This window comes from Zonotrichia leucophrys, chromosome 4A (genome assembly GCF_028769735.1).
Source record: "Zonotrichia leucophrys gambelii isolate GWCS_2022_RI chromosome 4A, RI_Zleu_2.0, whole genome shotgun sequence".
Lineage (NCBI taxonomy): Eukaryota > Metazoa > Chordata > Aves > Passeriformes > Passerellidae > Zonotrichia > Zonotrichia leucophrys.
Window position 1 is genome coordinate 9,545,461 of NC_088174.1, and position 17,215 is coordinate 9,562,675.

Below are 17,215 nucleotides of genomic sequence, written 5' to 3' on the forward strand. Positions count from 1 at the left end.
TTTATTGTAAGTCCCTGAAGGAACTAGCCACTGGCTTTACCTTCATTGGCTGTGCAGCACAGCATCCTGTGGGGATTTGTGTGCATTTCTACCTTTGGAGGCCAAATTTAGTGACAGGAGATGTAATGGTTTTTCACAATAATAAGGATTTGTTCAGAAAACAGTACAGAAATTACATATTTACCAGCCAGAAGTTTCAACAGTTGTAGGCATTTTGTTTTGGTCATGTCTGCAGCAAGCACATAAGTTTGTTTCCAAGTTGTATTGGAAACATTTCTTATTAACACAATCACCAACAACCTGTAGTGAGTGTTCTAAAGCATATTCAGGTCCTTGGATTCATACTAATGCTAATAAACTCCAAAAAAATATTAGCACCCTTTCCAAAATGACCAGTACTGATTAGAAAAAAGGAAATAATTTCACCACTTTATTTGAGAGGCTGTACTTTTAATAATGGAGTTTTATTGGATTTATTTAATGGAATGTGATGTGACATTTTCTAAAAAAAGTTATTGAGGCCTGGTTGAAAACCTGATGAAGTGAAGAACAGTTTCTTTGTTGACTTCTTTAGGCTTTGAGTCATCTGACTCAAAGTTTAGTCACTGTTATCTGGTCTGAGTTTTTATAGATAAAATGCTGTTATGTGTTTAGAGTGAAAAATATTTTAAAAATTTTGAATCTCCACAGATTCATAATTTTTAACAAATTTTGAATAGTAATATTGACAAGCACACACACACTCATGTAAATACTTTGCAGTGTGCATTAACCCAGCCTGATTGTACCCTGTCCTTCCTTTATACACTGACACTGCTACCTAGTGAGTATATTCCACAGTTAAAATGAAATGGTTCAGATGTCTAATAGTAATTGTGAGTCATTCCTCCTCTCCATAATGTGGAGTACAGAGAATAAATATAGTTTTCAGGTTTGGTAGTAAACACATCATGTGGCTCTAGTTAGAAGATCATGCTCTGTGGTTTTATGGCCAATATAAACTCTCTCTATTGATTAAGCACAGTAATGTTGTTGGAGTACCTGGGAAGGCATTCAGTCAGTACCCACAGAAGTGTCTGCATCTGGCATCACATTTGTCTCAAAGAAATTCTGCAGCAATCCGCAATACACGAAACCCTTGGAGGTATTTCAGAGCTGGGATAAACCCTTTCTGCTGTCAAGGAACCTCTCTACAGCAATTTCAGTGATTGCTGCAGAGAAAGTTAGAGTGTGTTACTGAATGCTGCGAGGCCAGTAAATAATTTAAAGTAATTAAACTATAAAGTGGTTTCTTTACAAAATATTAGTGTGGAAAATTCTATTTTTTAATAAGTAACATTTCAGTAGCAAAGTCTTACTCCAGCAATTAGTATCTTTTTCTTAAGAAAAAAGGAGAAGATGGAGTCACTAGTTTTTCATAAATTAGGGAGGTGTGCTATTAAAAATGAAGATTTTCTGTCATCCCTCTCCAGTTCTTCCCATACAGAAATTATCTGCTAGAGATTAATAACTTAAACAATTTAAAACAAAATTCCTAGAGATGAAACCTTTTGGAACAAAGCAATTATAGAAAATAATATTAGGCTATTGCAAATCTCACACATTGCAGCCCATTCACACACGCTGGGCAGGAAAGACTTCCCTGGGGACAAAGATTTGCCCTACTACCAAAAAGCAGGAAGTGGAGCTCTTGCCAGCTTTGAAAGAAAAATATTTTTAAAAATAGGTACAGAGCTGCTGGAGTCTATGAGCAGAATGCCTTCCTGTAATAAGCTTCTTGGACATAGTCAATAATTTTCTTGTTTCCTCTACTTGCTTGGGTTTATTTCCCCCTAGATACCACTTCACATTCCTAGCAGAAAAAAATGGTGTAATTGAGAAAAGAGGATATTTTTCTTCTTTTCCTCTTTCTTCAACTATCCAATAGATTTTTCTTTCTGTCGAAGAAAACAGTTCATGAAGATGGACAAAATTATCTTCAGCTGTGTTAGTACCTGCATGAATCCCTGCGAGCTCCAAGGATGTCACTCATGATTCAGTGATAAAAAATGCATAATTTGGTTTTGGAGGGGCACACTAAACATCAAATTAGGATGACAAAGAAGGGAAAAGTAAAAAGCACAGTATATGTGGCTGAAAGGGTTATTTGGGTGGGCTGTGTGGTGTGAACAGGGGGTATTGGCAGAAGCAGCATGTTTTGCAGCAGAACTCAGGATTTGCTTAGCCTGGAGGTGAAGGGCTGATTCCATTTCTTATTTTGCCAAAGAATATCCAAGTTCTCAGCAGCAACCTCATAGGAGTGTCTGAATTCTATTCCTTCAGAATACACAGTGATTCACATCAAGTTGCTTTCATTCTCCACTGTTCCCACTGTTCCATGTTGTACACAATATTTAAATATTTAATAAAGCAGAAACTGGGACCGTATCCAGTAGCTAGTAAGTAAAGTAAGTCCCAGAGTGGCCATTTTTATTTTCCTATTGTAAATTTACATTTATTTGAATTAATTTTCCTTTTGTTAAACAGAGTCAGAAATATTTTCTTTAATCTGGAAGTTTTTTAAAAATTTAGTGGGAGGAAAAATCATTTGATCAGTTCAAAATTCCCCTATTTTTATAACAAGATAACCCTTTGTTACCTATGAGTTAGAGCCTATTTTTTCCATTATCTAATCTGCCAGTTTAATGTTTAATCCTTGTTTTCAGAATTGCTGATTTGGGGTTATTGTCACTAACAATTACTAGTCCAGCTGAGAATAGGAAGATATATAATATATTCCTTCTAAGCCTTGTCATCTGAGTCACCTTTCCTATGACAAAAACCAAGAGAATTGGAATTGTTCAGCCTGGAGAGGAGAAGGCTCCAGTGAGACCTTAGAGCAGCTTCCAATCCCTAAAAGGGCTACAAAGGAACTTTTTACAAGGGTATAATGTTATCTTTTCTTTATACAGATTTCTTTACTTTTACATATTACTACTTCAATTAAAAATGCTTAATGATTTCTCAGTTTGTTTAATCATTAGATCTAAGATTTCTGTGCTCTTCACAAATCTTTGAAGTCAGTATACATACATTCATATACAGTTGCAAATATTACCATAAGCATTTCAATATTCTAAATATTCTTCAGTCATCTTTATTTATTTCATTTCTTTAATGACTAGTTATAAGTTTGCCTAATATTCAAAAGAGTAGAACATATATAGCATGTCTTAGAAAAGCATTGGAAAGAACACACACTCTTCACTAAATAAAACAATTTGCCAGTTCCTGGAAATTGCTTGTGTTCAACGCTTTGCCTCATACTTTGATTTCATTTTCTCAAGATATACTGTGTCCTGAATGCATTTTGGGATTCTACATTGAAAAATAATCTAGTGCTCCTAAACAATATTTAAAATGACATTTTTATTATGTTGGCATGAAGCACGTTGCTGAATTGCTTTTAATATGATAATGTTTTGCAGTTTACTATGCCATAAGTGCAGTTTGGCAGTTGAGTTTGCATGAATATTTCATCCAGAAAAGGCCATGAATTTGTAATTATAAATAGACCTGTTCAACAGAAAGAGATGGATGATTCTACAGCTACTAATTTTCCAAGGAAGTGATATGTAGTTGAAGACTGAAAGCAAAGACTTCCAGCTGCAGAGGGCCATCTGCAGATCACTCTAGGCACTATTACAGAGGATAGCTACCTTTCCTGTGGATTAGTTGGAGTTGTTTATGATGCTCAAGCTTTTGTGTCTTGGCTCCTTCAGCTGTGTATTTGCAAAAGTACTCACTGATCAAGGAGGTAAAGCCAGGCTGTGTTTCCTCCTTGACCTTATTTTGTTCATCAGCTCACCCAGCAGCTCTGGGTTAAATAGTTAAACTCTGGTCTAATTTAATGCCAATCTCCATACAGACATTACATCACATCTGACATGTTCAATAATATTTATAACTATTGTTTTATATAAATATAATAACTATTATATATATAATGACTATTGTGTAAATTCTCTGAAATGCCAGTAGTGTGCTAAGAAAGCAACACTAAAACATTCCATCTTATTTTGTGCATTTTTGGATATTCTTAATATGACTTGACTGCATCCAGTTTTACTCAGTGGTCAGCATTGCTCTCCTACAGCTGAAAATTAGATTCAAATTCTTGTCAGACTCTATTGTAATATCCTCTTTTGTTTTAATGTTTTGAGTTTCATTTTACTCTGCTAGTCTATTGAAAACATCTTCAGTGCCAGATCCTCCAAACAGGCACTGCAGTGACTCTACAGCTGAGAATTCAGTGCTGCACATCAGCAAGATGAGCCCTGATGCCTTTGGCACATTCCAAAGGCTTTCCCTGAAGGACCTGGTAAAAGAAGTTTGTAAGATACAGTGACAGAGAGAAGCAGCACAAACGTGCTACTGTGATTATTGATTGGGGGAAATGATTTATCCAGGTCAATTCCATCTGACAGCTGTGATATTAATTGCTAGGGATACAGACAATGAGGGATAGGGAAGCTCTACTGCAATGTTCTATCTTAGTATGCCGTATTTACTGTAAACTACTCTACTGTGTTTTCCAAGTCTCTTAAAGCCTAAAATGTTGCCCTTGGTTGTGCCTGTGCAATTCCCTAGAAGTAAATAGAGCTGTCTTGCAGAGAAGTTTCTCTGTGTCCATATATGCCCACAGAGAAATGAACAGCTGTGGTATGAACATGTTTAGGTGTTTTTGGTACACCTTTGGAAATATTAAAAAAATAAATTAGGAAAAAAATGTATAATATGGAGAAAGAAACCAGGAAAGCATTTGGAAAGAAAATGGGGGGAATACACCATTTGTATGTAATAGCTATATAAATAAGGAATGGAGAGTTAAGAATTGAATTCCTTCTTGAAAGAACTAAACAGAGTAGAGGTTAGAGGCTAATTTTCCCTCCATCAAAGTTAATGGCAAGGCGTCCATTAACTGTAATAGGACCTAGATTAGCCTCAAAAGTACTTAACTATAGCAGGATAAAAGAATGCAGTGATGATGATGATGGAATAAAATGGAGTGCAAATGGATATAAATATGTTGGTATGGAAAGAATGGGGAAAGGAATACACAGTATTTTCAATTATCAGTCCTGGGCTTTAAATGGAAGAGAGGAGAAAGGAAGAAAAGACAGGAGAAGAATGAGGAGGTTGAGGTTGATGCTGAAGGGGATGATACATGAGATTTATATTAAAGGTTGATACAGGGCAGGGGGAGTGAGATTCAACAGTCTCAGATTGATGTCTAGTAGAAAACGTCTTTGCAAATACCTCTATGGTACACTTGCCTTAAAGGCCAAGAGAAGAGTGGGGGACTCATCCCAAAAATGAAAATAAGAAATTAATTTAAAATATACAAATAATAATTTTAAAAGAATGAAAAAAAAACACACACAAAAAATCACCCACCAAACCAAGGGCTCAAGAAAATAAAAATTTTCAGCTTAGGCTTACTTTCAAAATACTGTGGGGTCTTCAGCAAACAACATTACCTCTCTTTATCTTCGATCCCTAACATTTACCCATTTTATACATTAAATATTAATGTTTTCCAATGGTTTGAAAAGCTTCTAGTAAAGTTTGAAAGCTTCTAGAGTGCTAGAAGAATACTTGTTTATTGTTTGATCATATTCCCAAACCTAGAAGAAAGTTGGACTCTTCGATATTTTCCCTACAGACAAAGCAAGCATGCTGTATGAAGTGGAAACAAACAGCATTGTTCTGTTCAAATAACTGTTCCCTTTTAGCTGTATTTTTAAATTGCATGAGTTAATACTGATACAAAACAAAATCACTGAGTTATTTTACTATTTTCTATCCCAAATAAAGAATATTGTGTCTTTAGGGTTAATTTTTTCCCATCCCAGGAGATGTTCCAATATCTATTCAGTTACCTAGTATCTATTTATATACTTGCTAATTTTTCTTGAATACTTTTTCCCTACATCTCTTTTCCATTTCAATCACACTTATGGCAAATATTTGATTTCAAAGGCAAGCAGACATTGCATCCTGTCCCTTTGTCTTGCCTTCTTAATTAATTTCTCAATGTATTTATAGGCATATTTTCTTTATCCTTAATGGCTGTACACTTGATATAATCTTCTTAGAGTGTCTGTGCTTTCATAAATATGCCTTTCTATAAATGAAAGATTTTTTCTTAAAGGTTTTGGTCTAAATTTTCTCAAAAATGTATTGTGAAAGCAGCCTGTAACAAATGCTGAAGAAAGGTTTCTTGTTTGCTGTGTCTGCATTTTCTCCAAGAAATATTTGCATTAATAAAACTGGCAAAATGATGTCTTAATTTTGACAGACTGGTTGCATGAAAAGAACAAAAACCAGTTATCTTAAGAAGAGCAATAACCAAAACAAACATGCAGGTCAGGAGTTCTCAAATGACTCATTTTTATTCCATGAAAGAGTAGAAAACTGTCAAGGCAAATTCAAATAGATTTTGAAATGGAAGGGCTGACTCCACTTTGATTTGCATTTTACAAAGCAGGGGCTTCAAATTAGGCAAGAGGAAGGAGTTCTTTGTGTCAGAAATACATGTTTTGGGGTTTCTGTGAAAATCCAGCCATACTTGGTGAGATGGTAAGTCGTTGAAAAGCTTCTGCACATGCTTTGAGGAGATTTGCTAAATGTGAAAAGAAACATGTGGCTCAGAAGCTTTTCTTTGTGTTGTCACAGGCAGCTTCTTCTGGCCTACACAGTCAGCTCCTGTGGCCATTGGCTGTTCCTTGGCTCTGAGCTGCTCCAAGGACCAAATGATGCTGACCCGGTCCTGCTTTCCTGCTTTCAGCTGCTCAGAAAGTCAGAGAAAGGCAGTCCTAAGTGTGTTGGGTGATGTTGGTTTGGTGATTCCCATCACAGAAAGGCAGCTCCCAGGTGTGTTGGGTGGTGTTGGTTTGGTGATTCCTGTCTCAGGGCCAGCATTCTGTGGTGCCAGGAGAGCAGGGCACCAAGGGAACACGTTGCACCGTGTGTCAAGGAGAGGAGATGCTTCTCCAACTCCTTCATAGGTTAACTCAGTGGGCGGTGGACAAGAGGTGCTGAAGTCCTTTTAGCCAGGAAAATTAAATAATGTAATCTCAAAGCTATCCTAGCTCTTTTTAATGATTTTTCCTGTGGCAAAGTCAGAGTGAGCAAAAGTGATGCACTCTTTAAATTATAATAGTGCCCATAACTGAAGAAAAAATCAAAGTTTATAAGAAGAATAGTGAACCACCTCCTCCTTCAAAATACAATGTGCTTTTCCTGGAAGAACTTTGCAAAACATTTTATGTTGTTTTTTTCCTAATGCCTTTTCATTATTCTGCTGTCCAGAAGGTGAAACTGTGGTCAGTGCATTAGGCTGGGACTTGGCAGGACTGAGTTCAGGGCACTACAATGCTGGTGGATTTCTGTGGGAGCCTGGACCCTAATTAGTGCTAGTTTGGCTTCCTGTCCATGCAATAGTGTTAATTCTTTGTTACTTGGTGGACTAATATGAGAATAAATACCTTAGATGTATTTATATTCTCACAAAAAAGTTATCAGACAAATCTTTGGGTAAAAAACAGATTGAATGAACTCTTTCATAATCATGTGAAAGAAAGTATGCAATAAAACTGACATAATTTTTACAATCAATTTGTTTAAGTGTAAATTCTAGACCTACTATGAAAAGAACACAGAATGTATTATGGCAAGGAGCAATACAGTGATTATACCACTGAGCTGAGGTTGCTACTCTGACTTTTCCAGAAGCATCTGATGACATGCAAGGAAAGAGCAAAGTTGATGATGAATAATCTCTGAGGTTGGTACAAACATTCTGTGTTTTAGTGGAGTAGATAACACTGCCCCAGCTGCAACAGCACAGGAAAGGTTTGCACAGTGTGGGTTTATGGTTTGCTCAGCTCTGCTATTACACCTGTCAAGCCAAGACAGCACCATTGTCAAGCATCATTTCACATTGTGAAATGTCAGAGCCCGGGGCCAGGGAGGCATAACTCAGTGGAAGGACCTCACATGTAAGTTCACAGACCTAATTATGAGATCTTATAAAAATATACCGTGTACTTTGAGTTAGTGGGAGTTCATAGTTCACATTCCAGAATCTGATTTTAAGGCTCTAACTTGCAATACTCTCATGTCATTTTTCAAGTGATCCAAAACATCATAGAAACCACCATTTCTTTTCTTTCTTTTTTTTTTTTTTCCTTAAACCAATAACCTATTGTGAGCTTCTCTCACCTTGTATGAAAGGGCAGGGCAATATGTTATTTCTGTGTCCTATAGAAAACAAACCATCCTGTTATCTGTGCTCATCACAGCTGCTGCTCGAGAGGCTGAGCAGTGCACGTGTCACTGACTTCTCTGAACTGCAATGGGCCCAGTCACATGTAACAGATTCCCTCAGCTACTTGGCTTTCACTCAAATCTAGTAGTTAAACCTGAAATATTTTTCAGTGCACTGCTTGCCCTCATGTGTACAAAGAACTGACTGCCAGCATCTGAGATACTGCATTTATTCTGCTGCCAATCTAAATTCATGCTGGCAGCAGCTGATGGAAATTTCCTTATGTGTAGAGTCTAATTGAATAAACTTTGGTTTTGATTTCTAGAATGCTTATGAAGTTTAATGCTTATAAACTGTTAAAATCAGAGGAAAAACTTTCCAAAGACTGCTAATATTGCTACTAAAAATAAGCTTAACACTAATTTCTTTACAAGCTCCTGCTCTGTATAAACTAGGCTTTCTCCTGATGTTTAAAGCAGGCTAGAGTACACTCTTTATTATTTTTTAATGCTATTATAATTATGTATCCTGAGAAAATAGGCATCTTTGCAGGCAGCATCAAAGCCTAGAAATCAGTGTTAATTACACACCAAGCCCCAACCCCTGCCAAAGTCCAATAATAAATCTGAGTGACCAATTCTCTCTGTTATCTGATACATTACTTTTCATGACATCTCTTTTCTTGCCTTTCCCTGCTATTGTACACTTTTGTGATTTAGCTGTATGGAGTGCTGGGCCACCTTGCCTAGGCCATGTTTTTGCCAAGAAGAGATGGAACAGATGCTCCTTGAGGTCCCTTTCAACCTGGGATTCTGGAACTGTGATACTGAGAGGTTTCTGCTCAGGTCAGGTGTGTTGGGTCTGGCTGGGGCAGAGGTCAGAGCCCTCACAGTGCTCGCAGTGGCAGCTGGATGGGTGCAGGGGCCACAGCAGTGTTTTGGCTGCTGCTGAGCAGCCCTGCCCTGTGACATTCCTTCCCCCAGCAAAGGGGATGGCAGTGGGCAAGGTGCCGGGAGGGGACACGGCCAGGCCAGCTGTCCCAAATTAGCCAAGGGGCAATTCCACACCGTGTGACGGCAGCTCAGATACCCAAGCTAAGGGAGACAGGAGGAAGGGGGTGTCAGTGAGTTTCATTTCAGTGAGTTTCCAGTGTTGGCCTTGCACAGGAACCATTACCCATACTGATTCCTACTGCCTAGGAGGTGTCCAGACATGGCTGCTTATGGGAAGTACAGACTGAGCTTCTTCCTCTTCAGCTCTTGCACACAGATCTCCACTTGTTTCTTTCTTTTTGCTGTAGTAAAGCTGCCTTATCTCACCCTGCTGGTCATTCTCTATCTTATTCTCTCCCCTGTCCCAGTGGAAAGGGAGTGGCAGAGTGACTGAGTGGGCACTTGGCCAGACTTGGGTTGGATTAGGTGGGGGTACATTTTACCTTCTAGCCAAAACACTCCTCTTGGAGCTGTTGGCTGTCAGTGGGCACAGTCTGGGTCAATTCTGCCTTCTCATATTCTACTCATCAGCATAGAAAAAGTCTGAGCTAACATTAATGCCCACAGGCAGTTTATATCCACTGCAGAGATGTTACTCTGCTCTGTTGCGTGCACAGTTCTGTGCTCGTAGTTCATGCATGTACAGATACATCTAAAACTGTAAACTGCCACTCAACCACACTGATGTTCAACTCAAAAAATGTGTTTAGAAGTCTGTAATGTGTCACACATTACATCACTTGATAGTGATTTTTATACAGGATGATGTGTGTATGCTAATTCTATTGATGTGTGATGGATTTATTAAACTAAAATAGTTCCATTCACTAGGATTTTTTTCAGTGAAATTATTTTGCTGTCTTGTCAAATAGAGTAAGTTTTGTTTGAAATGAGAGATCCTGCCTCTTAGTATTCCACATCTACCCAAACAATCTAAGTCCATTATAGCTTATGCATCCAACAAACTCATAGGAAAAAAAAATATTACAGCATGATAGAAGTCAATCCCAAACTCACCAATATTATTTTGTGTTAGGGGAAGTGTTCTGTGGCAGAGCTTCAAGACTTCCTGGAGAGTTCAGCTGTGCTGAATTACTGCACATCATCATTAAGGCAGGAGAAGTGCCTGAGCAAAGTCAGCTGAGGTTCCTTTACATTTATCTGTATTCATTGTAGGAGAAGCAGCTCCATGTTCTGCATACCAGATCTCTGTTGCTGGCTCCATGTAGAAGCAGAAGGAGGAGAATCTGGTCCTGATTCCCTGTGACCAAAATGAATTTTAGTTTGGGAAGCCTCACAAAGGTACGGTTTCTACATTCAGAAATAGGTACTTATAGTGTCTGGTAGTTTCCTTTATTAATAGCTAGACTTCCACTTTACACTATGAAATTCTAAATTGAATTATTCACGTTATACTTAAAGAGCTGTATTGTGAAAGTTGGGCCAAGGTAGAGGTAGGAAAGGCAATAACATCTTTAAGAGGTGATGATTAGTTTTTATGGCATTCTTTAGCTGAATTTTAATGTCTCATAGGGACCCTAGAGATACTGAGCTACTTGTTTACTGTGTGGATATGGAAAACTGTGAAAATTAGCACATGTGAAAATCAGGAGATGGGGCAATGTTGTGTATTCAAGTTCAAGGACTACATTTATTAATGAAATGCTGGAGAAAAAGGTTTCATCTGAGTTTTTTTCCTTCTCAGGCTTCACCTTTTGATAGTGTAAAATCACTTTTTATTTTTCTGGTAGCTGTTGTAGAACAGTAAGTGTGAAAATTATTTACAAATGAATGAGAATTCTCCTCCTGATTGAAAGTATCACTGGCTTTTACTTTAGCTCTTTCTACTTTTGTGGTTACTGATGTCCATTGGTCAAGGACTTTTCTTGGAAGAGTTTTATGTGTTTTGTGTTTCTGTAAATTACAGAAGAGCCAGGAGATGCTGCAGGCAGGATTTGCTGAGCAGATGCTATGAGTGTTTTCTGAGAGACATTTTTGATTAGACACTCTTTATTATTTTGTAATAAATTTTCCTTCTAACATGAACCAATATTACAGGTTTAGTAATGTGTGATCAGTATGTTCTTTATTGCAGTAAAAATAGGGAGAAAAAGTAATATTAATTGCTTTATACTATTCCATTCCAGAAATGGCCAAGTTAGTACCTTAGTGGTATGATAGGCCAGTGTACTTGTGGTTTTTAACAGCCACATTTTTAACACCCATTTTCATTTTTTCTTGCTCAGTCTTAGGCTAAATAGGAAATTCTTCAGAGGGAGAGGACCATAATGAGCTACACTTCCACACAATAGGGCCTGATATCAGATTTCTTACTATAAATGTAAATGGCAAATAATTAAAATTGCTGCGATTTTAATTTTAATTTTTATGTGGGTGTTATATTCTATAGGGAATTTAATTATGTTTTTTATTATGTGGATTCACTTCTGAAGATTCCTTAGAAAACATAATGTATTTAGTGGTGCTTAGAACATATATTTTGCCCCCTCTCTAAAATAGAGTTGGCTGTCATAATTATGATTTTCTTTTATAATTTCACTATTTTAAGGCCTTACATCTGGGCTTGGCTTCTCAATAACTTTTTCCTGAAAATTTGTAGTAAATAAGTTGCTTATTTAACAATGAGAATAAAGATTTTAACATGTATTTTTCTTTCTCCAATATATGTTTTAAATATCAACAATTTTCTAATGAGAGCTTCTCACTACCACATTGATTGTATGGGTAGAGTTACTAATTAGTTTGAAAAAAGTCATAATAAGGGAGAGAAAAAAGCATATATAACTACCTTTGACTTGGTGTCTGTCTTGATGAAATCTCTCTGAGTGCAGGAGCAGTAACAGAGACTTATTGCTTTGATTTTAGTTTTCTGAGAGTTCTGCTTCAGGACATTGGGGCAGAAGTGGAGAAAATTAATTAGAATGGAGGGGACAGAGAGAGAAAATAATCCCAAATTCACCTATGAAGGCCATTTTTTCCATGTCTTTCATGGTAGATTTCAAGCTTCATGGTTTTAAAAGGAGACTCAATGAGGCTTGTGGGTCCCTTCCAGCTGAGGATGTTTGATGAGGACAATGAAACAATCTGAAATGAGATAACTTTTGCTGAACAGTGTAAAATGTGTAACACGTAAGATTTGAAATTCAGGTGTTACCTGGTGCCAAGTATAACACTGATATGTGATTATATCCAAGGCATCTTGTGTTAAATTAAAAATCCAAGTAAAAAATTTTAGAAGTAGGGCTTGATATTAAATATTGGGAGATTTTAGTTATTTATGGTGAATTACTCAGGTTATTCTGTAATCTAGGCAACACACTTTTTTTAAAAAGTAATATGCATTAAGATCTTCTGAAGAAATAATGAAGAATGAGAATCACTGAAGGCATTAATCTTATTTTGAGAGGTAGGTACAATCTGGTCATCCTTGTTCAAGAAAAATGAACTTAAATGAGAACAGATGGAAAGAGGTGCAATTATGATGATTAAGCGAACAGTGAATCTATCATATGAAAAGAAATTAAAGTGTGTTATGTAATAGGACCTACTTATTTAGCCTGGTAAAATGAAGACAGAAGCACATGATTCATCTTTGTAAATAAAACCAAGGGTTAAACACAGGGAAGGGAGAGGAGGTTATTGCCAGCATTTGATAAAGTGCTTAAAACCTGGCATGAATGAATGCAAACTGGATGTGTCAGAGTCCTTCAGCAGCATTTTAAGATGCTGGAAGAGTACTCTGATACTGAAGAACACCTGCTACAGGTGTTCTCAGCTCTCCTCCTTGTTTCCAGGCAGGAGGCACAGCCAGGGCTCTTCTAGCCTGGTGCAGCATCTGCAAGGAACATGTCATGTTACAGAGACTGACCCAAATTTTAATAATTATACTTGTCTTAATAATGGTTGTCTTTACCCTGCTTTCTTATATCATAAGGGGAAATTTGCAGGGAGGGCTCTGAGGGTATTTCAAGATTTTTTAAAACCTTGCTACTTTAGAAAATATTACATCAAATATTTGAAGAAGTGCTAGTAAGCAAGTGTTAGGACAAGCGAAATTACTTGAAGTATAAGAAGGTACTATGCATATCTTAATATGTGACAGTGAAAATAAATTGTTGATGCCGTTATTATTTTAATGCATATTTAATACAAAAGTCTTCAGGAGACTGAAAGCTGTGAATTTAGTCACTGTTTTTAAAATGACAGCATGCATGAAAGGTTGAAAATTAGAGTCCTGTTAAGCAAAATATTTTCAGTCAGTTGGTAGAGAATTCTAATTCATGGTTGCCAAAAGGACACACATAGAAAATTATAACTTAAAGGACGTGAGTAAGCGAGGATTTCTGAAAGGTGAGTCATGTTAAACAAACAAGATTACCATCTTATAAGTGACTGGCAGAAGACAAAATGGCAGATTTAGTATTTCTCTATGTCAAAAAAGCTCTTTCTTTTTACCAAGATTTTATGCAACAGATTGTTGTACACGCTATCTGAATAGGGATTGGATGCTCAAGGTTTTTAATACTGATAAGTAACCAGAGTAGCAGGGAATGGGAAGTGCATATTGGTGGATTGTTGAAGAGTAGAATTCTTTTCTCTCTTTGTTGCAACAATTTCTCTTCAATAATTTAATTATTGATTCAGTTTAAAACGTGTAGGTAATAAATATTTCAGGTGGTACTAAAGTAAAAAGATGCTTTAAACGACAGATGGTTGCAATTGCTTTACAGGACAATTTCTGATAAATTAAATGGACAGACCAGGGGGTGAAAAATTAAACGCAATAGATTTAAGTGTTAAGTGATGCTCCTGAGTTGGTGTATTACACAAGCTAAGTGTGGTTGAACTTGATATTGAATGAGGTAATAGTCAGGAAAAAATGTTCAATGCATGCTATTGACAGATGCAGCGTTAACTGCTTACTTCATTGTGTAGCAGCAATACAGGCTAATGCATCCAAATTCACTTCTAATACAAAATTGATCTTGTTTTATAAACCAGTTCATAAAAAATAACCATTAGGCTGAATTTCCCTATTTTGCTCATTAACTTGTAAACATAGAATCATCAAGGAATAAAAGGAGCACATTCAGTGGAGTTGATAAATGTGGAAATATATGGTCTAGAGAAGTGGAAATAAAGTGATATGCAGAGAAGATGAGAGCCCCTGTTAATAGCATTGAACTTGGAGGAAAAACTGTGAATTCTGCTTTGACAATAGTCTTTGAGGCAGGACTGGAGGGTTTTTTCCTACTTACTCTTCAATCATATTATGTTATTTGACATTTCAAAACTTGACGCCGAGTCTTTGGCACCTTCCAGAAGTCCTCAGAAGTGAATCCCAAGGAAAAGACATTGCTGCTGTTCCTAATCCCCATAATATAGATGTGGTTAATTTAACGCATGAGTTACCTCGCTGAGATTGCTGCAAAACCCTCTACATCTGAAGTTAATACCATGCATGTGTGTTTGCAGGATCAGGCTTCACTGATCAGCCTGATATTTAGATGTAACTAATAACCCCTTCTGTGAGCTGGGTGCAATTTTTCCCGTCTCCTGTGAAATTCGATGTGCATTAGGAAGGGAGGAGTTACTGCTCTGTCACCAATGTTTCTTGTGTTGATAAAGTGTAGGCTGTTCTAAAGTGGGTGTTTTTCTCATCCATCTATTCCATTTGCCAGCCTTTGTATCCCACGAGATGGGTGGCTTTGACAAATTTTGACACTTGAAAAACAGCATGGCTTTGCTGCGATGCTGGTCCAGCCTCCCATGCAGGTGGGGAGGTGTGGAAATTAAACCTGGTCAAAGCTGACCTGTGATTTATTGCTGGGAATGGCAAAGAACTCTTGAACTCAAAAGAGGTTGTTTTGACTTTATATCTATCCAAAAGCCTGGGTGTGACCCCTTGAAAAAGTTTGTAAACCCAACATGCAAAGCACTCCAGTCAAACTGTGCTGAAAATTACTAAGAAACTACAAATACAAATTACATTTGCTGCAGCTGCAGACACCATTATGCCAATTAATGTATGTATTTTCTTTCAAACGTTGTTTGCATACCTGTATCCCTTGTGTGTTATGTATTATTTCAGTTCTATTCAGCAGGAATGTATGATGAGATAAGATCTTGAGGGTAGGATTGTCATAATAATGAGTGTTTGCATATGTAGCTGAAGATAAAAGAGGATGTGGCTGCACTCTATCTGAAAACCAGATCCCTAAGAATTTCTTTATCCACATGAGATACAAAGGTGTTTTCAGCTGAGCTGTTGCCACTAACAATGGGAATCCTTTGTAGGTCTTTTCTGTCTTATTTAAGCTTTATTTAAGGCTGCCCAAAACCAAGAAATTCTTGTGTCTTACTATTGTGTCTGTAATCTGTTCTTCACTGTTTTCTCAGGGATTACTGATCATTGTAGAGTATCAGCAAAACAATGTTGAGAACAAAAGCTGCTGCCATATCTCAATGTGTAGCTTAAACATACTGTTTTTATATTTTTTGCAGTTGGTGCTGCATTCATTTTTGAATGTATTCTCCTATTTAGATTAGATAACTTCTATAGCACTTTAACAATGAATTATTAGATTTTTTTAAAGACAGCTATTATATTCAGTAGCAAGGGTAAATATTGTCAGCATGTAAACTTGCCATTTAGCCTTGATTTTTCAACCACATTTTACTATCCACTGGCAGAAAAACAAGAAAAACATATCATGGCATGGCTTTACTGTACCACTGCTCAGCAATTTTTGTATATTGTTTCCTTTTATAATTTGAGACATGATAATGATTTTTACAATAAATTTTTTCATAAGTATTCTTACTGATGGATGATGCATTTATTTAAGCATCAGTGGACAAATAAAGTTATCCACGGATGACTAACAACCTTGAATAAATACCATTTCACTCAGCAGCTATCCATAGTACCTTAGCAATGCAATTACATGCCAGGACCTATTATCCCAATTAATGGACTGTTTTATATTCACTGTGCATTATACTTGAAACTCTTCAGAGGTCTGGCCTTCACTAAGCCAGAGGCAAAAAAGAAATGTATAACAAATCACCAGGAAAAGGCTTTCATTTACTTTCCAATATATATAGTGTGTAATTATACTTAAAGCATAACAAGGATGGTCTCAGAAATGCCCTTTGATTTAGGTTGCAATAAAACTATATATTAAACCCACAATTATTAAATACAGTTGTCTTGTTTTCCAAAATTGTTATTAGCAGCAGAAGTAGGTTTTTTGCTATCCTCTTCCTGCATTGCCTTTTTCACAATTATTTTGCCACAGGCTAAGTTTGAGGGTTATTTACAAGATTCATGTTTCTTCTCTCTTTCTAAGCATGTGAAATAAGAGCATCAGTTCCTGGGGATGCTGCATTTGCAGGATGGGTGAGCAAATAAAATAGTCTCCTAAAAAGTACTCAGTGCACTGTTGTGTTGCTGCTTTGTAAAATGCCAGCCCTGGGCTGCCTTTCACAGGGCTGGAATTTGACCACTGGAGTTTCCCTCTACTCCCTCTGGTGGCTTCCAAAGCTGCATTTCTAAAGCTATAAAATAAAACACAGTTGTATTTCTTCTCCTCATTGTAAGGAGCATTGATTGCTTCTCATTGTATATTATAGCAAAGGGGCAGTCTATTACATAAATTTATTGCATTTTCTTCATGATAATTACTGGAAGTTATTGAACAAGGCAGGGAGTTATCACCAGTAAGTTCCTGCTATAGCTGAGGAAGCAAATCCACAAATATTTAGTGGATCTAAAGCTGTAAACAACACATCCTGTTTACAGTGTAGTAGGAATTTACAACTTACAGTGCATCTGAGGATTTTTTAGGAATTATGCTTCAACTACTACAAATTCAGGCTTGAAATATGA

The 17,215-nt window shown here is 36.9% G+C and overlaps 1 protein-coding gene across 2 annotated transcripts in view; it reads left to right on the forward strand.

Moving 5' to 3' along the window:
• TENM1 (teneurin transmembrane protein 1) overlaps window positions 1-17,215 on the forward strand; it is a 774,924-nt gene that overhangs the window by 413,317 nt on the left and 344,392 nt on the right. For both annotated transcript variants that reach the window (XM_064713345.1, XM_064713344.1), the window contains exon 4: window positions 10,480-10,605. The gene's annotated coding sequence lies outside the window, so the exon portion shown is untranslated. The remainder of the gene's footprint in view (window positions 1-10,479; window positions 10,606-17,215) is intronic.